This window comes from Tyto alba, unplaced genomic scaffold (assembly GCF_018691265.1).
Source record: "Tyto alba isolate M040663 unplaced genomic scaffold, T.alba_DEE_v4.0 Super-Scaffold_20, whole genome shotgun sequence".
Taxonomy (NCBI): domain Eukaryota; kingdom Metazoa; phylum Chordata; class Aves; order Strigiformes; family Tytonidae; genus Tyto; species Tyto alba.
Genome location: NW_024881283.1, coordinates 9,484,784 through 9,505,308, shown reverse-complemented (window position 1 = coordinate 9,505,308; position 20,525 = coordinate 9,484,784). Strand labels below are relative to the sequence as shown.

General features: G+C 46.3%; 1 long non-coding RNA gene across 1 annotated transcript; it reads right to left on the bottom strand.

The window, feature by feature from the left end:
- Positions 1–12,567: 12,567 nt before the first annotated feature.
- LOC116960721 lies at positions 12,568–19,786 on the bottom strand. Its single transcript, XR_004406529.2, has 3 exons — positions 19,497–19,786; positions 12,808–12,955; positions 12,568–12,665 (listed from the first exon to the last, which is right to left on the bottom strand). It is a non-coding gene; the product is annotated as an uncharacterized LOC116960721 (long non-coding RNA).
- Positions 19,787–20,525: the final 739 nt, after the last annotated feature.

Below are 20,525 nucleotides of genomic sequence, written 5' to 3'. Positions count from 1 at the left end.
GCCGGCTCCTCTCCTCTCCCCCACGCTGAGGCAGGCGGCCGGATCCTGCTGACACATTTTCCTGTCTAACCTTTTATCTGCCGGGGGGAAGACGTGGTTTGAGATGCTGCCTGTGAAAACTGTTATGAAATATCAATGATATAATTTTATCTACCTGCAGAACTGACAGGCATATTTCAACAGTAGTATATTATCAATTATAAGTCTAACAGAGCATGTTCTCCCATCTGATTGTTGAAAAAATCACTTGTCAAGGGCTGGTAAAGACCACAGCTGTCTCCTTCGTATAGACAGCCCTGCAAGAGATGCGAAGCTTCTGTGGAATAATGCTTTTGCTTCTTTTTTTATTTTTTTTTTTTTTTTCAATCTCTGGTATAATAGAAGAGAACTGAATAAGGTGATTTCTATAGTGTCTTTACACCGACAATGTTTTACAAAGCAATGAGTTAGATTCTGGCAGTGCAGTGACAGTGTTAACCAAACACCACAGCGGCTGTGGGCGCGGGGACGGCGCGCACACCTCCCGTGGGAAGAGCCGAGCCAGCCCCCTCGGGCAGGACCCTCCTCTCCCTCCTCCAAGTGCTTTGTGTCTGGGGAAAGGACGCTTTGCTATTTCCACACCAGCCCAAACCCCGCCTTGTTTCCAAGAGCAAGAGGCTGTACCCCAGTTCCCTGCATCACGGGGCTGGGGGCTGAGCTGGGGCCTGATCCCCATTTCACCTCCAGCAGCTGCCCACGGGCTCATCGCTTGGACACCGTCCCACTCTCTCACCACCCTCTCCAAACCCCGGGGTGATCCTCCCACAACACGAACCCGGGGTCTCCCTCGGAGATAACGAGCGATGATGCTTCTAACCAGCTTGTGCTTTGCAAGTTTTCCACTTTGGTGCGTAACCGCCTGTGTGGACACAATGCCAATTAGAACTGCTTACAGACAGGACGATGCCAATTATAACTACTTACAAACAGGATGGGGGGATTTCTAATTATTAGAAGGCTTTAGCGCTTTAAAAAGCTACAACAAGAGAGTGAAAAAGACTTAATCAGTTTTCTTTGGAGTTGCCTCAAATTTGTAATTCAATCAAACCTCCCATAGCAGTAAGGATGTCTTTCTGATATTCACAGGAGCTTTCCAGGGGCTATAATCTCTGAGAGATTTATTCATACTTTCTGCATTAGCTTAAGACTATGTTGGAAGAAACATTTCTCCCTCCCTCCCATCAGCAGAACTCCAGAGAAGTTATTAATATTAAAACAATCCAATTACTATGACTTGGGGAGAACACAGGTCCCAGGGAAAGGGCTATTCATTACGCCGTGCCATGACAGCCCTCTCTCTTTCTGTTCCCGATATCCCCAAGTTGTTGTTCCAGAAGAGTTTACTGAAAAATTGAACAGAGATATTGAAGACCGCTGGAGGGGGGGAAACCCAGCCTGCTCTCCTTACAAATACCAGCTCTGGGTATTTGTGCTGCTCTTTGTAAGTCCTGAGTCCTGGTGAGACCCCAGGTACCACTGGGGTGTCCTGCCCCCGAGCAGCACTGCCTCCTCGCAGCCCAAACCCTTCCTCCTGCTTCAGTAACCCCAAACTCCTCACACAAAAGCTAGGCAGCATCCCAATAGTTCAGGACTGTCTAAACAGGCACAGGACTTGGAGGGTGCTTAGACAAGCCAGCCCTGAAATCCCGCTTCTCAGCCCCCCAGCCGTCAGCAGCACTTCGCAGAAAGCAGCTGGACAGAGGCTGGGAGGAGGAGGAGGAGAAGGCTCAAGACCACTTTGGGGAGAAGGATGGAGAGTAGTTTGCACTTCAAAGGACACATCATCTCCCTACTTTGCAAGATCACAATGCAGAAGGAATAGCAAGGCTAGAAGATAGATTAACCTTCCTTCTCCCTCCTGCTTCCTTGTTCTATCCAATCCATCCTTCCCATGCCAGCTAATTAAACATGAAAGAAGAAGAGGGGGTGCAGAGCTTCCCCAGCTCTGGCTGTACAGGCAGTAATTCTGCTTCTTCAGCCTTGCAGCAAGAAAGACTCTGGAGCTGAAGGTGCTGCAGGGAGAAGCACAGCAGAGTCCTGAGAGGGGCTGGTGCAGACCAGTCCCGTGCCAGGCCAGTGAACCGCCCTGCCTTGCCTTCCTTCCGTGATGCCAAGCTGAGAATCCTCCCATCGAGTTTGGTGCTGTTATTTCTGATTGTGCCAAGCATAGGAATGAAGTCGCGGCAATGGAATTAAAACCCATCGCTCCTGATTTACACCAGTGCAAGAGATGAAGGTTGAGCTGCCTTCCGGATGAGAGGATTGCTCACGAGCTGAGCTGGATCCCAGCGGGGGTCACGGTGCAATTCCCCCCTGCCGTGAGGTGTCAGCATGATAAACCCAACATCTGACCCTGCATCGCCAGGGAGAGAAGCCTTTGCAGCAGGAGGGCAGCTCAGTCCCTAAGACCCATCACGTGCCGACATCCGTAATCACAGGAGGTTCACCAGTGTTGATTTTACTAATGAGTTCACAGCTGCGGGCTGAGACCCGACAAGCTCATTGGAAACGAAGCCTCAAATTCTACACAGCTCCCAGCCCCGCTTGAAAAAGGAGTCGGAAGGGGCATGAAATCAAACTGATGGCACAGAAGAGGGATCAGATTTTGAAATGGAAAAGAGTCAGACACCCAGCTGTCACACTCAGCTGTACGTCTCTATCCATATATCCAGATCTGTGACATCTATAGCTCTCGATATCAACAACCATATATGAAAGCGCGAGAGAACTTTGAAAGAAAAATAACATCGCTGTGATGAGAATGTTTTATCTTTCTCTCTGGCTCTCAGGGGCAGCAGGCTGAAAGCTGTGATATGTGCAGAGAAACTGCCAGCAGAGGGAAGGAAGGTACCAACAAGGGAGTATATATTTTCCCCAAGGACACTTATTTTTCCAGCTTGCCAGTTCCAGTGAATGCCTGCTGCATGCGTGTGCATATGCCAGCAGCCTGCACAGGAGAAAATGTACCTTCAGAACAAGCTCCTAGCAGAGGGGCAAAACCACTCCACCAGCCCAGCCAGGCTCAGGGTGCCCCAACCACAGCCCGGGGTGGGCACAGCCGGCGGGAGCCTGCTCCAAGCTGCTGCTCTACCCCCTGCCCGCGCTGGGAATCGGCGCCTTCCTCCCACCATGACACACATCCCACGCTCCCGGGTGAGACGTGCGGTTCTGCTGTGCCAGCAGAGATGCAGAAAGGGGCTACTCCTTCCAGCCTTGCAGGCAGCAACAGAAGCTGTGAGCTTGGGGAAGGACCAGGACCCAATTTACTGCCGGGTAACACAAACTTGGTGGCCGTGAGTATCTATTTTTAACCTAACGACGTGTCCGTTCTGTTCACTTCACTGATGGGACCTCACCAGGGGATTTGTTACAGCAAATTCAAACACAAATGCGCACCACTGGGTTAAGCTGGCCAGGGATGCTCTCTGGATTCTCTGCAACACTACCCCGGGTGGCCTGACCTCTCCTCTCACCTTGTGACTCAGAATAAGTGGAATAAAAAGACTTTGCAAAGTGGGACAAGATCTTCAGAAGAATAACAGTTTTCCTCTGAATGTGTATGTTGCACAATGCATTGTTACTTATCAGAGAGATTCAAGAATACACCTTGCTGCTCCCCGCAACCGACACTTCAATGCGTTTACTGTGAGAGAGGCAGCTCTGCAGGAATGAGCCACCTCTGCCACTCCAGATTTTGCTTGCTTATAAGAAAAGCAGAAAGTTTTTTCTGTTACTGCCATCCAGTCCATTTTCTCCAATTCCAAGCCTTGCTGTCCCTCCCTCGAACATCAATGCTTGCACCTTTATGAACGAACCAGCTGCTCCACACCTCTTCCACCCGCCCTCGAATCATCTCCCTACTTGCCTAAATAGGCAGGAGAGAGGCAAAGGGAGCCAGAGCATCTGGTCCCCAGACCATAGGTAACTGAATTACACAAAGGTGTTACAACCCTTTCTACCTAGCTCCAGTTCCTTGATAGCCCTGCAAATCTCAGTGCACTTGAAAAGGGCCCAGGAAACCTGCCTGAACTTCCAGGAGCAAGCGGGAACTGAAAATTTCACCGCTGGAGCCTCTCCCCGGTCATCAGCCATGTCACAGTGCCCAAGCCTGGCTGACCCAGCCCCGCGGCAGGACCCTGCGCTCCCCACTCCCAGAAGGACCAGCCTCAGTATTTATCGAATGTGGCTCTTGCCAATTTTCTGGGTAGTTTTGCTCCGAAACAAGAAAGCAGAGCATAGGAAAGAACCGAGCTCCAGTGCCAGCATTTGGAAACCAGTGCCCCCACCCGGGAAGGGGCAGAGGTGATGAGAGGCTCCTGTGATGCAGGTCAGTGTCTGGGGCACGCACCTGAACAGCACTGTCACCCCCCAAACATGTCATTCACACTGGAACAAACTTAAACAGAATGTGCAAAGTGATTTGTTTGCCTATTTTGCTCTTTTAGTTACTGGCCCAGTACTATCTGGATTTTAATTAATCCAAGAAAGCATCCCTCAGGGGTCTTGCTGTTTTTTATTTGTTTGATTTTAATATAACACTTGCAGTCCTAGCTTTCTATTATAGTTCCTATGTGCCACTCATGAAGAAATATTTCCATACCTACCTGTACCAATGCAGCAGATAAATGCAGGTACAGATAGGGAAGCAGGTGGACAATCTGCTCAGCTCTTGCAGGTTACGGGAGGGCTGCTGACAGGGCACCAAGGTAAGGGAGAGGATGCCAGTAAGAATTCAGCGGGTAAATGCCTCCCTCTGTTGCCAGGTTTGGAAGAAAGGGGCTAAAGCCCAAACTCAACACCAGAAACACGAGGCAAGTTCACCTCTTGGCACTGACTAAGCCTTATGCCGGGCTGAGCTGAGCCCTCCGACCAGGTCGTATCCCCTCTGAGTTTTGGCATGTCTGATCACTGACTAATTAACATCACACCGCACAATAGCTAAAAATGAAAAATCAAGAAAAATATTTCTGACTGATGTGGCATTTGTACTGACAGCGGCTTCCATAACCAGTGTTGATTTTTCTAGGAAATATGTAGGTAAGAATTTGTGACACAGGAAAGTCTCAAAAATGTGCTTGCTATTGCTAAGTTTCCAGCTTATCTCTACCTCACAAGAATAATCAGATTTTCATTTTTTTGTGTGCTAAAACCTCATTTATCTTGTTATAATCCTGAATGGGGGTTTCTAAGGACTACCTAGATATGAAGGGTACATAAATAAAGTCAGAGCACACATCTGTATGTGTCTGAAGCCAAGCATGTTTGTGCTCAGAGCAGCAGGACTGGCAGCTCATCAAGTGGTGGAAATGCCCCTCCAGGTCCACGCTCACTTGGCCATGGCAACCTGGCTCAGCAGGTCCCTAGAGAGAGCTCTTTGTTCACAAGCTTTGCGAGCACAGAGATAGAGGGTGTTTTAAGGCACCACAATGACCTCAGAGGAGACAACGGGCATGATTTGACTGGAATAGAAACAAGGGACTGAGCTGCATTAACAACAGGAAATTGCACAGGGAAAGAGCTTGCAATAACAGGCAATTCTCATGTCCCATTGCAACTGGGGATTAAGTGTGCATATAGATAGGGTATAAATATGCAGATCTGATCTGAAAACCAAAAACTTACCTAAAAACAGTTTGAATGTCCTCAATCCTGTATCGACACTGCTTCTTGCATCCACCTTGCAGGCATCTGCTCTTGTCTCCAAGGTACTTGCTGGTTTCCACCCAGCATACATGAAGAATCCCCTAAGGAGGAAGGGCAGCACTGTCATCATCAGCTTCTCCAGCACTACAGCGTTTGCTGTCCACCCCGAAGGTGAAGGACATCTGGAAAGGGGCGCTGGCACCTTTGGGAGCTGCTCGGACAGAGAAAAGAGTCTTCCTTGGGAACAAAGCAGTTTGTGCCTTCCAGTTAGACCCCTCTCCCTGATCTTCTATAACACAAAGCAGTCGGGCATTTCCAGAGAATGTCTCAAGCCACCTGAAAACATACTCCATCAATTGCACCCAATTTTCCCCTGGAGAAGTACTTGATGAACCACAGGCCCCATTGTACTCCTGAAAGATGTCCTGATATTACAGTGATGAAAGCGCATCCCCTACACTGAACAGACCTTTTTGTTTTGCAGAAAATAGCTATTGTAAGCCTTGAACATCTGCAAGGCCGGTGTCTCGAGTTCATGAAGTCCTCTCGGTGTTTGCACTAAAACTTTGTCTTGAAGAGAAAAGTCTAATGTTGTTCTGGGGTTGATTTGATCTTGTCCTTCATGGGCCTTGAAGGTAAATTCACCCTGCTTGATTCTGTCTTTACAATGCAATTATCAGCCCATTCTAATGAAATTCACCCCAAGCAGAGAGACAGCGTGAGGCTTCTCGTCCACAGCCAGGTTGTTCAGTTTTGTGCAGGGGCCGTGAATGAATTTCAGCCTTTTCTTCACTTTACAGTTCAATTTGTGCTCTTTCAGATATGGATGTGAAATCCTTTTGCGAACATCAGTAAATATTTGCCTGCTCAATTAGACAACTATGTAGTCATCCCCTTGCTCATAGGGAGGCAAAGTTTCCTGCCGTGACTAACAAATAGCTCGCCTTGTTTTCTCCGTGCCTCCTGGCTGTTAATGGCCTGAAGTCTCCCTAGCCAAGCAATAACTCAGAATTCTGGGGAGAAGGCTGTTTTTTCTGAAAGTCTTGACAGCTGTCCACTTCTTACTGTGATCAGTTGCTTTAGTCTCTGGTGAGGTTTCCTCTCCTTTTCAGGGGTACCGAGTAAACAAAGCTGTGATTAGCTAATCGTTTGAAAACATACACCCCCAAATTTGTAACTTTTCTTGAGATGGGGGTTTTCAAAAAACTGGCTCTGGTCTGTGTTTGGAGATGTATGTGAACTTGCCCCTGCTGTCCTGCAATGCCTTGAAAATGCCAAGCATTGGTTCCGGGCTGGAAATAAATTCATTACCAAATAATTTACACTCTGTGGCCTCCCTGCTGCAGCACTGGCTGTTTGGGAGGTGCTCACAACAGCAAGCGGGCTGAGCCTGCAGTGGACTACCCTTCCCTGCCCCTGCCCCCTTGGCTGACCACAATCTGGGGCCCCACTGGAAGCACCGAGGTTGGAAGAGACAACAGCAGCGAGACAAAGCTGGCACTGCTGAGAAACAATAGCTCAAAAATATCCCTGCAGCCCTCGTGTTGGGGAACAACGTACGGTTCAATCCGAGTGGCAGGCAGCCACATCTCTATTTCACTCAGTGCATCTCCATACAGCCCATTTCACTTGGACAGCATGGAGAGATAAACAATTAGAGCCCTAATCAATAATATCCACAGCCCTCCCTTCTTCAAGCTACTTAATTGGCATCCCAGAGTCAGGGGGAAGGTGAAACTAGGTCTTTGAAAGCAAACGGAGGAAGAATCCCTGGTGCTGGATTTAACAAAGTACAAACAATTCCCCAAGCAGGATGTTCTGCTTCAGACTGAAGTTCTGTTCAATGCCAGCAGACAGGGGAGAGCGGAGAGGGAGATGGAGACACGGTGCTTCTGGTGAGGAGAAACACTTCTGATCCAAGCCTGGACAAGTGTGCTACATCTAAAGTACCGTCCCCTCCGTGGATCCCCACAAATACAGTTTTGCAGCATTTTCTGGGGATGCTTCTAAGCTATACAGCCTAAACAGCATCTCCTGTCATCAGGCTGCAACCTTGGCCCCTGTGAAAGCACAGAGCGCATCTGTCTGCAAGGATGCAGCTGGCTGCTGCTGCCGGACGCATCTGCCAGGCCGGTTTGAGCTCCATCATCAGCCTCCCCTGACATCTGAGCACCTACGGACTCTCCTGCCATCGCTACGGAAGGATTGTGTCATATCCACTCCGCTGTCAGCCTCGACAAGCAGCGTACAAGCTGCTTTCCTCGCCTACTGTTAAGAATAGCTGAAATTGGGAAAGAGTCCAGGCAGGACTGAATCCACACGTGCTTCCGAACCATTCCCGGAGCTGCTTTCCTCTCCGCAGCTCCTGTCACCAGAGAAGGCAACTAGGGGATTCCTATGCCAAGCCACTTCTCCCTCATCCAAAAGCTCCTCCGCTCCTCCCAGCCCCAGATAGTCATGCTGACTCCTGACCTAAATTTTTTAAAATTGTCTTCATATGAAACAGAAGACAAGTCTGGAAGGTTTTGTCTTTGAGGTAGTTTACTAAATCTTAATAGTCCACAAGTGACTAATTTAACATGAGCTATCCTGCCTTGAAACCACAACCTGTAAAGTTCAGGAGCATATTTTTCTTCTGTTGATAGAACAGATAGGAAAAGAAATTCAGCAACCCCCTAAAAACTACAGTTTTGCTTAAATTCTCTCCAGAATTGTGGTTTCATACCAAGAGACCTTGGCCTTTTACCAGGACGGCATTTATCCCACGAACACGACAATTTAATGGAACTGGCATTCTCTGTACAGAAAAACGAGCATGGGAAAATCTGAATTGACACTCGGTTATTCAAGATGTATTTCTGTAAAACATTTACATGCTTCATCCTAAAAGTCTACTCCTGCTCCACAGGTATGCATTACCAGCCAGTGAACTCAAGTGAAGCGTAACAAATGAGCTTGAAGACCTTAACAACCAACAGGTCAGATCCCCATCCTTCATGAACTGCCTTTCTCCACTGAAAGTGAGGCCAGAGTCTCCTGGCTGAGGACGCATCCCGAGCTTTCCCATAGAAACATGAAATTGGAGCAGTGTCCTCAGCCACTGCGGAGCCAGCGCTCTTTCTAGTAGCAGTAGCGGGGTGGAGATGCCACATTCACCAGTGATCTCTTGCCTTGAGGTTTCCCTGCACTTTAACTGTCCCCTCATCGAGTGCTGAGGGCTGACATTGAGCAATACTCCGTTATCCCTCCCCTTCCCCCTGACTGTGCCGGCGCCAAGGCAGCACTGAGCGGGAACGTGTCAGGGTGGCGGAGTTTTTAGCGCTTACAGATGCATTGCTCTGCTTAGCTTGTCACTGCAGAATCCACCTGGGAGATAAATAGGCAGAAATTAGAGGCAGATAGGAAAAAAATATCTTAATATATCAAGTTGCTAGAGGGTGGCAGCTTCAGAGGGCCTATGAGACAGAACATCAGCAGCAGCCCCTGGGTAAACACTCGGCTCTTGCACGGCAAAGAGCCTACGTGGGCTTAGCTCAGCTGGAAGAGGCACCTCCACGGTTAGGTCTGGCGTAGCTACACAAGCTCCTGCAGGGTAAGGGTGGAGCAGAGTCCGTTCAGCTGCCCGAGGGTGGAAGGGGACATTCTCACAAGTGCTCGGGGAGCTGGTGGCAGCACGAGGGGATGAGAAACCCCTGAGGGTACCAAGAAGTATGGCCTGGGGAATGGGAGCCACGCTACGAGGTGCTGCTGGAGGAGTTTCCTCCGTTGAGGCTGCACACAGCATCTGAAGCAATTAATGGGTTATTTTAACAGAATACAGGAGGTGAGACAACATCAATCCATGCCCTGGTATGGTCACACAGCGAGGTACCGGCAGACTGGGAAGAGAACAAAGTTTTCCAAATCCGTACAGCTCTCCTAAGCCATAAACCACAATCCCTGCTAAATGGGTACCAGAAAACCTTCCTGTCCCCACCTTTCTCCCTCTTGCAACACTCAACATTTCAAGAAAAGAAATTATTTACCACTGAGTTTATTGTACAAGGTGGCATGATTTATTTAAACATTTGCCAATAAACACCAGAATGGGAGGCTGTTTTTCCAGCATTCCCACAGCAATGTACTAGAGGAAACAGTAACAGGCTCTGTGATTGTTATTGTGGGACTTCTCCTGCCAATAACACTGAGCTTACCAGTTTCAGTTATGGGATATAAAATAATTCATTTTAGAAGGTCCATGAAGAATTGCTTGCTCTGTATGAAGAATCTTCTTCCTTTGGCTTTTTATACCAACACGATGAATAAAGACTAGAGTTTTAAAAACTACTATGTGGACTCCACATAACAGAGTATTTCATTGCTTTCTCTGCTTGCCACAATCTTAATAACAAAGACAGGTCAGGAGGGTCATAAAAACCAGGTGAACGTTCCCTTCCTGCCCACATCCCCGTGGCAGGAATGGGACTTTCATTCAGAAGAGCACTGCATGAAAACAAAGTGCATTTAGCAAAAGCTTTTGGAAACTTGTCATATAAGCTTTAGCTTAATGAAAATAAAAATCAAATTAAAGATCTGCAAGTTCTTCCTTGGGATTTTTCAAGTGATGAGATTTAATTAAAAGCAAGCTAGCAAAAAAAAAAAAAAAAAGCACATAGCATTTTATGGACTAGATGAATAACCCAGAAACTGAATTGCATTCAGGTCAGCGTGCAGAGCTTGGAAGGAAAATAAAGGAGCAGCATGCCCTGGTGGGGGGTAAGATTCCTCTCACAGCTTGATGGCATCATCTGCAAGCCTGGTCAGAAAAGTTTGAGGTATCACATCAGACTGGAGCGGTCTCCTCCTGCCCCTTGGTTTAACTGGGCTGGGACTAATGAAGAAAAAGGTCTCCCAGCATCCTGGTGCCCGAGCCGGTGCTGTTGTCTGGGGGAACAGGGGGTTGTTCTCCCGGCCCACAGGGTTGCAGGGAGCTGCCCCGCCGGCCAGAGGATTTGGACGTTGTCTGATGGAGCCCAACCAGTGTTTCCACTCAGAAGTGAGGAGTTTCAAGCCCAGCACATGCTCGTGCAGTTCAAGGCTGTATCACAAAGCACGTGCACAACTGGGAAGAAATAAAGTTTCCTGATTATTGAATGACTCCCACCACCACCACTGGAAGCATATTCTCTGTATACGTATGTGCTGTAAAAGCAGCTCCTACAGAAACAAATAAAATAACCTGCAGAACCCCAGCTGAGTACTTTCAGCCCTCAGTAAAGATCTGAAATGTGCAGATGAAGGATTAGATTACATTTTGGATCCAAACTAGGTCACATTTACTTCTAAAGCCAAAAATAAGCTCTTATTCCAAAACCACAGGATAAACAGAAGCCTTTCCATCATCATGGAGCATTCTTCAGTTTGATGTTCCTTTCAGAGCACAGCCCCACTCATGCATAAATGCCATGGTAGGGTAAGGATTCAGGAGTGGCGGGTTAATGTAATAATGTTTTGCAAAATGAGAAAAATAATCAAATAAACCCTCAAATGGAAATACTGGCATTCATCCCCAACAATGAAGTGTCAAAAAAGGAGATTATAATTACCTCTAAGCCTCACGACAGCAAATGCACTTTCCCGGGGGAGTTTTGCCTCCGTAAATTAAAAATGTCCTAATTTACAAGTACTGGTTCCATTAAACCCTATAGAACCACTGTTACAATCCTGCAAATTGTAAAGCCCTACAATCCCATGCCCAGACCTCGCAGCCTTGTGTGTGTTCTTTCCAGCTGATCAGAAAGCAGAGCTCTGTACTCAAATGCAGTTCTTCTACCTTAAGCCCAGTCAGGGTGTGCCAAGCAGGAATGGCAGGTGATCGTAGAACCTATGCAAACCTTCAATTGTAGGATCTCAAAGCATATTTCAGCTACTACAGAAAACAAGATAATAATGCTCCTTGCAGCAGACACCCACAATCCTGCCTGAACATGAAAGAAGAGATCTGACTTTTCCATGGACGGGATCCTGGGTCTCAACTCAAATACTAGTTTTGCTCTTTACTGAGACACAATGAGACAGTGACAACATATATCAATGCTTTTTTTGTTTGTTTCATTTATTTTGTGCAACCAAAATAGAAGTATCCGACCATGCCCCTTCTCTCCCAGGACTGGGGAAGGGCTCAGCAACCTCACAGGATTGCTTTGCCTATCAGGAAAAGCTGATGGGTCCAGAATCCTTTTGGACAAGTTGCTTCATACTATGCACATGGATCTAGTTGCCATTTTTGGTGCTGAGGATTTCCAGTAACTCTTCATGTTCTGCAACTGCCCTGTTTCTTGCTTTTTCCCCAGAAAGAAGCCAGGTCTCTCATACTGTCCTCAAAATAGAAAGTTGAAGAGGCAGAAGGAGGAGGGCAGCGCAGACCCCTGGAGAGGTTCAGGGACCTGCCTTGGGCCACAGGGCTACAGTCTGAGGAGCCACTTAGCATCACCTTATGGTCCACCCACCAGATCTTGTTACTAGCAGAAAAGATCTCCAGAGAGTTTAGCCAGTTGACACGATGGTATTTTCCTAAGAAATCATTTGATGAATATTTGCTGTAAGCCAAGGGAAGGTGACAGGGTTCACCTACAGATTCCAGAACTTCAGGAAGAATTTGCAAATAATTGTGTGGCTCCTCCTTCTCCTTTGACTCAGTTCCAACCACAGTGTTAATATATTTGCATTTACAAAGGCTTTTTGCTAACTCCATTTAATGACTGTGCCGGGGTGTGTTTCCAGGCCCTGACTCCCCTTCAGTCTCTGGGGTTTCCGAGAGGGGCTGGCTGCTGGCTACAGTCTCTTTGGTGCACACACTTATTTAGCCCACACTCAAATCTCACACTATATTATATTTGCAAAACAGCAAATGCATGTGAAGACCTTGAGTCATCTGTTAGCTTCTTGCAGCACAGTGCAGCGCGCGAGCCAGGAGGTCAGCAGCTTGCAGAAAAGGAGATATTCTGTATGAAAGAGAATAAACTGACATACCAGGAAGGACTCAGACTCAAGGCACGATCAATCCTTGCAGAGGTTGATTAATTTAAAGGAAGAGGGGAACATCCACCAGCAATCAGTAACACCGAGGGAGGCAAAACTGTCTACCTTTGCTTGCAACGGGCCTGCACAGCCCTGAGGAAGAGGATTCAACCTTCATCGGTGCGTTGTGCCTCCCCCTCTGGAAGCTCCAGCAGGAAACCACAACGGTGTCAGGCAGCTGATGGCGGCAGCAGGACCTGATGGGATCCCTCCTCTTGTTGCAGAGCCAGAAAACATAGCAGATATCTTGTTACGATTACAGATGCTATGAGACCAGCGAGCAGGAGAAGAGGAAGGCTAAAATGGGGGAGCAGGAAAGATCCACAAGTTTTTGGGCTAAAAATCACCCAGAGGCGGCTACAGGAAGATGCTCCAGGTGGAAGGAGCAGCGGAGCAGAAGGGTCTCTCACAACTGGGAACAAGTGGAAACCAGTGTTAGAGAGACAGTGTGGAGACAAGAGCACAGCACAGGCTTCATTATTGGCATTGATTTTACATGGAAAGTATTTAACTATGATTGCAGCAGGTGTCAGAACAAACCCCTTCAATTAGATCAAGGCCTTGAGAGACTCTACAGAGAGGATGATAAAATCAACAGAGCCATTTCATGCCAGACCTGTTTGAATCTGACTCTGCTGGGCCCCAAGCTCCGACACATCTCAGCTCATCCTGACCTGTGTTGTGATTTATTCAAGGGCAATGTACTTGTTCCTATTGCTTTTCTCCTTTGCTGTGGAATTTATAACATTTAGAAAATAACCAGCTGTAGCAAAACTTTCATTTTCTCAGCTTTCCTCCTTATTGCTGCTTCTTTGTTCTTTAAGTCTTCAGGCATTTGGCAATGTGCCTTTTCCACCCAGCTCTGTGTCCTACACCCACCAAGCTAAAATAACCATTTTCTTATATTAAAACAAAAGTTTAACCAAACAGCGTTTTTCTAGATGCCTGCTCACACTCCACAGTATGAAATTAATTCCAGAGAGAGTCTTGCTGAACTCCAAGGCCTGACAAACTTTTCATCCTGTAATCATTTTTCAGAGGAAGGGAAAACAAAATACATAAAACAGACAAATGGAAATATCACTAATCCCATCATGGCCACAGAGGAAAGGGTAATAAAGAGAAATATGACAGAGTGGAATTTTTCGGCAATGACTCTGCTCAAGTTCTTTATCTCCTGAGCTTTCCAGACCACTGCCTCACCTGGGGGGAGGCAAGGCAGCTCTGCTGATGGCAGGGAAAGGTCTGCTTCTGACTTTCAGGAGCTTTTAGCACCCACTACATTTTGCACTTAAGAAGCAGAGCAATACCAAGTGGGGAGAAATGGCAGGAGCTGTCAGCACCGTTCTGAACACACAAAGCTTTGTGGATTTTTGTTTCAGTGTAGGAATTGTAGAAAGATAATTTTCAACTTTAATAGCAATGGAAAACTTTATTAGCACTAAAAGACACCACACTGAGTATTACCGTTTGCTTGGCAGTGCAGATGTGGTGTTAGACACTTACATGGTATTTAAACACTGCACAGCAATACTGGGCTTAACCATATGCTTAACTGTAAGCAAAAGGCTGAAATGATTTGATGAACTGAGGTTCTGCAGAAAGACTATGATCTATCCTTTCCTAACACAGACTCATTAAAATATTATTGATTCAACTACAACCATGAACCACCAATAAATCAGTCCTGCAATTATGCTGTGTCCATCTCCAGAGCGAAGAGACTGGATTTCCTCACTGAAGTCTGGGGCTAGCAGATGAACTAAGCTGCAAAGAAATGACATGCCTCCACCCCCCAAAAAAACAAAGCAAACAAAAGCAACCACAGGTTAGTTTTATGAGTCCCAGCCCTGTCACCAAACTTCCCACCCCCGGCATTATAGGCAGGAGAAAAAAAAAGTTCTTTTCTGTGCAGCACTTCCCTCACTCTCTCACCCTACATGCATTGCCTACATGATCAACCAGACCTTTATCTAAGTGTCTGGTATCTTTCCTTGTGGAAGGTTTCAAGGGATCTCACAAAGAAAAGCCATTTTAAATTTTATTTATTTAAGTCTTGCTTATTTAAGAATATTTGTCTCAGTGGTTAAAAAAATGAATATTTCACCTGTTGCAAAGGAGAAAAAGTAGTAACACTTGCTCTGGAAAGTAGCTAAAAAACTCCCATGAGTCCAAATGATTTATTCTCTCTGTGGTTCCTCAGACTCCTCTTCTATTAAAAAATAGGTGAAGTTTAGCCCTCTGAAAATTAATTGCTGACAACTTTCTCCTGTGATGTATATCTCCAGAGGTTTTGTTGGCAACTGATAGTTGCTGCTCTGCACATCTGTACTAAATACTGTCTGCTGGCCATAAATCCTCCCTGCTCCCTTGAGTCATGTATGCCTCTCATCCCATATATATTCCAAATGGAAATGAAAGCCAGCTGGAGAGGCAGGGGGGAGAGGGGAATTAACCAGGCAGGCAGCCATTTCACAGCCAGCTACAGGAACCCAGCACTCCGCTGTACCTTCAGCTAACGAGGAAGGCGAAGCAGAGAGACAGCAAGAGCTTATTGATGATTTGGGATGACCGTTGGAAAGCCCAAACAATAAAATCACTTCAATTACTGCTTCATACATGCAGGTTAAACCTCCTCCAGCTTTCACCATCATTTCAGTTTTTCCCCTCTTCTCCCCCACCCTTTTATGTCTGTAGGTCAAAGGAAAAAAGCTATTTTTGATGCGAAGAGAGGGGGAAAAAAAGTCAGCAACACCACCACCAAGCAAAACCTCTTAAATTCCAAGCTCAGAAAGCTCAAAACTCCCTTTGTTCTTTTGAATGGGCCACGAAAAGAAGTAATACATGAAAAATGGAACAAGGAATCAGTATTTATATCCACAAAGCCAAGGCAAAGCAACAGCTACTTGATAATGGTTTTCCTGCCACCAGCCTAGGAGATCTCAAAGGGAAAGATAAAAGCAGGGCACGATCTAGCCAGCTCAGCTCATGCAGAGTAAGAATCTTGCACCTCTCATCTGAGATGCGTTACTTGGCAAGCGTAATCCTTGTTGGCTTGATGGGAATCTCAAGAGCTTGAAAGAAAGCTGGGGTCTAAAGATCTTTGGCATCTGGGAGTGGGAAGAGCATCCATCACATGTATAGATTTTTAGTGAGCCCACAACCATCGTTTCAATTTTCTTTCTTGTTAACTGCCGACACTTCTGCAAGTAAGGAGAAACCAGCAAGGCGCACATCAGAACGCCTGGCTGTGCTTCAGATTGTCAGTTTTGACATGGCTAGTCTGAGTTATTAGTTTTGATCTTCTTGTCCCACCTTTGGGAGAGCTAGCAGTTTCTCTGCAGTCACCCATTTCAGAAGAAAACCACTGCTCTCGCTTGACTGCTGAAAAGTCAGCACTAACTTACTCATCCATCGTGTTATAATTCCTTCTCAATGGCTTGGAAACCAAAACTCAGTGTAGCTGGGAGCTCAGGCTCAGGAAAGCGTCACCCATCCTGCAAATGCAAACCAGAACTAAAAAGTTTTCATTGCTGAGTTTATTTTAAGGATAATATTTTGCTCTCAAGTGGAGTCTTTCTTCCAGAAAGCAGACGCAATGAGGACATGAAACAGCAGGGAAGAAGAGTTGTTTAGGGTATAAACAGGAATAATAATATTAAAATGAGTAATGGAAAATTTAAGCAGAATATTAGGGGAAATATCTACATGAAGCATCACTGAGCTCTGCCAGTCTCTGATCTGGAAAACACTCCTAGACATGGCAAAAGCATCAGTCCTGTCCTGCTCTGAAGAGCGTCAAGATTGACCAAAAGCCAGCATTTTTGCTCAATTGGATAGCCACGAACACGCAGCCACAGCTGACTGTGAGCAGCTCCACAATCTTCCCAGCCCAGGGTTCAGCCTGTAACGTCCCTATTTTCAGGGCTGAGGGGACAGGGGGAGTCTGAGGCTCATTTGCCCGTTCCCTCTCCATGGAGAATTCATGTCCCTGTCCCTGCTTTCTTACCTGCAAGCTCTGCCTACCAATAATAGTTGCCCCAGGAATATAAACCAGACACATTTGTGCAGCAAGAGCGACAAGGATTAAGTTTTGTTTTATGTTTCCTTCCTCTCAGGTAATCTTTATGCCAAGAAGAGATGCAGATACATAAGGAGCGGAATACGACTTCACAATAAAACAACAATAGGTAGAATCAAGCCATTTTAGAAGCAATAGCAATTTTACAAAGAAAAAAAAACAACTTAAAATATAAATAGTTATGGCAGGAGCACATACCAAGGAAGCATATGGTACAGTCTATTTTACTAATTAGTTTTCAGACCTAGTTGTGGAAATTAGAGGTGATAAGCAGCATTTCTCATTTAAGATCTAAAAATGTTTGAAAAACTATAATAGAGTTGAGTAATTGCAGGAGAATATTCATAAAGAGATCTAAAGCCACCAACTATTTCAGTACAGTATATTTTTTATTCCTTTAAGAAGTCAGTAACAATAGCCTACCTTCCATCACATATGCAGGATTATAATTCATCTCATCCTGATTTTAAGTTAACAATTTTTGCCCCCTTTATTTTTTTTTTTTTTTAAATATTTATTATCTATCTTCTTTTGTCTCCACACATTGCTCAGAGAGGTTCTCTGATGTATGATCTCACACTGGACAAGCATAAGATTGGGAGGTCCACAGACATCCCGTCACTCACAGATAGACATCCAATTTCTAATCGTCTCTATCTGGTTGCACACAGCACATTTCATCAGCTCTCTGATCAGCTCACAAGTATTAATCAATCTTCGGCTCCTGTTTTGTAGAGCAGATAAAACAAAGCGTTGCTATTCCCATTTATATCTAGAATCACAGATGGTATGTGACTTAGCAGTAGAGCTAAGACTGAACCAGGTCTCCCAACCATCCATTACTCGAAGAGGGTAAGCGATATGCAGTGTCAAAGATTTCTCCCCCAAATTCATTGCTGTGCCTGGCATATTAGCTTTGCAAGGGCAAGGGGAAGCAGAATGGTTCAGAACTATCCTTTTCCATCCCAGATGCACAGATATCTTTGTGGTTTTAGTGCCTACCAATACAACTTTCTGCACCCTTTCAAAAATTATCAAAACAACACTTTCAGGGCAAAAATCTGCAGTTTTGCACAGAAGGCATTTATTTCCTTTTGTCTTTGAATAGGCAGCATAAAAACAATTGTTTTGGCATTAACAAAGAAAGGCATTTAGAGTAACTCAGAAACAAAGAATGAGTTTCCTTCCTGGTGGGTCACCGCAGGAAAAATAGGATGGCCATGAGGAGAAGAGCTAAATCTAAAGGCTCTTTGTAAAAGTGGCACCTCCAGCCTCCCTGCAGCTCCAGCACTGAGCCACCTCCAGCCCCTTCTGCCGCAAACCGTCCAGCACAGCCCCGCTGCAGATGTCTCGGCAGCCCCAGTTCTCCGGGCACAAGAGGGGAATGGCCCTGGATCCTGGGAAACCAGGTGCTTCAGGCAATTTATTGCATTTCAAAAAGAAGAAACTGTACCTCCCCCCCCCCCCCCCCAAAAAAATAAAACCCAACGAATCTAACTTGAAAAATGGTCAGAAGTCATAAATCCCATCTTGCACCACAGAAGCTGGGCTCCGTCTCCACTCCCTCTCCAGTTACAGGGGTGATGAGCTCCCGTGATTTCAAACATATTTTAAAGAAACCCAGAGTAAAGGAAGCTGGTTCCAGCATGCAGCATCTGGCTTTTGCTGTGCTTAGAACTAGGAAAAGCATGCTGCCTCCTCTCTTCAGAGCCCCGGGCAGAGGGTCTGCACCAGCATGGCATGGGGGATGCTCTTTGCTCAGCTGAGTCACTACACCAGAGATGTACAAAAGAGACTTCCCCTCTGCTACCCAAAGCAGCTTCAGCTCTCAGCCCGTATTATTCTGCATCACCCTATTCAGATACACTCAATTCCCTGCAGCAACATCCCCTAGACCAAGAAGACCATCTGCCAAAATATTTCAACAGCCCTTCCAACAAGCATTCATGAGCCATTCTGGCACAAATGCACACCTGGACCCATTTCTGTGAAATAATTTCTTTTTAAACCCAGCAGGACAGAACAGCTGTGTTTTATAGGGTTTAAACTTTATTGGTAGTAGTGGATTTATTTAATTGCACTGTGGCAAAAGCACGGTTATATTTCTCAACCCACTCTAAGCAAAGTCCAGAAAGCTGCCTGAGTGCCACTGGACAAATTCCCCAGTCCATAGGCAGAGCTGGTGATGTTACACATGAGCCCTCCTTTATTAAGTACCTACAGTAAGTAGGAGCTTAAATCCAGCTGCATCTCTCCCTGCACCTCCCCGAGTGCTCCTGCAGCGCAGACTAAGGAGAAAAGCACAGCTTTTTTAGGGCCACCCAGCCTGGGCCCTGTGTCTGCACCAACATTGAGGGACCCAAGAGGACCACAGCAGGTCACAGGGAGGAAAAAAAAAAGTTAAAAAGTTGAACATTTCAACTATGGAGCAGGAGTAATAAAATAGCAGGTGGAAGCAAGGGGTCGAAGGGGCTGCACTGCAGGCAGCTGTTTCCAGCAAGCACAATGGCAGAAGTTACTCAGCACCTTCAGTCTGGGTAAGGAGGGACTTGGAACCTCATTGAAAGCCCAGCAGCCCTCCTAACACAGCCCTGCTTTGAAGATATCCAGGAAACACCACCGTGTTGTCAGAGCAGCTCAGCTTCATTCTCTCGGATGCCCCTCGGAAACCCACCTGCCACACTGAGAACCCAGCACATCCCTCCACATGTCCCCAGGACTGAGCCTCTTGGCTTACAGCCGAGGGAGACGGCACCCTGAAAGCAAAGCATCGCATCGTTGCAGACGTCTTGCAACCCCGAGGGCAGCCTGGGCCAGGAGACCCGAGGCTCCAGCCGGGGGTTGGAGGTGGTGGCAGGCAGTCGGCCCCGTGGACGCCAGTCCTGGCACTTGTCGGTGTTCCCGTTGTCTCCAGCCTCCCAGCAAACTCTGGTCCCCCACGAGGCAGCTCCTCCAGCCTCACTCACCCTCCATCACCTGGCAGCAAGAGCCCAGACCAGCCTCTTGCCCCATCCATGGAGAGGACAGCAGGTCTATTTATAGAATAACTGATTGCATCTATCTTTGCACCCCCCCCTTTTCCCATTACGTCATGTCTAGGGCTTGATTTCAATCACAGACCTATTTTCACATCCAGCCCTAGCTATTTTTAGGGCTAAGTAAGTAAATGGCTCATAAATAGCTGCTTGATTCGTAACAGTTTATATTGCTATTACATGCCCTACTTCTCTCCCCTGAAACTTTTGTACCTCCCTGGTGTCAACGTGTCACATCTCAGTTTGCCCTTAAGTGTTTTATAACAAGGGAAGTCTAGTTCAAGTGAAAGGGATAGAGAAGAACCAGGTTTCTGCAAATTGCCTCAGCAAACCGTCTAACGTGCACTTAGACATGCATATTAGGGGTACTGTGTGACAACTTAATTTCACACTGGTCATGATTAGACCTGGTAGGAAAATTGATTTCTCTCACTCCATTGCCCACATTCCAGATCAGAACAAACTACTAAAACTTTTCATGAGCAAATTTTTAGAGAGAAATTAATTTCAATTGCCACAGCTTTTCTTTCTTTTTTCTTTTTTTTTTTTTTTCTTTTGCTAATCAAAAGCACCCTCCTAATTAAAACAGTATGTAAACAGAAGAGTGAAAATACTACTGCTGTCCTCTCTTTATGCTTCCCACCTGGATAGATTTACAACACTGCTCA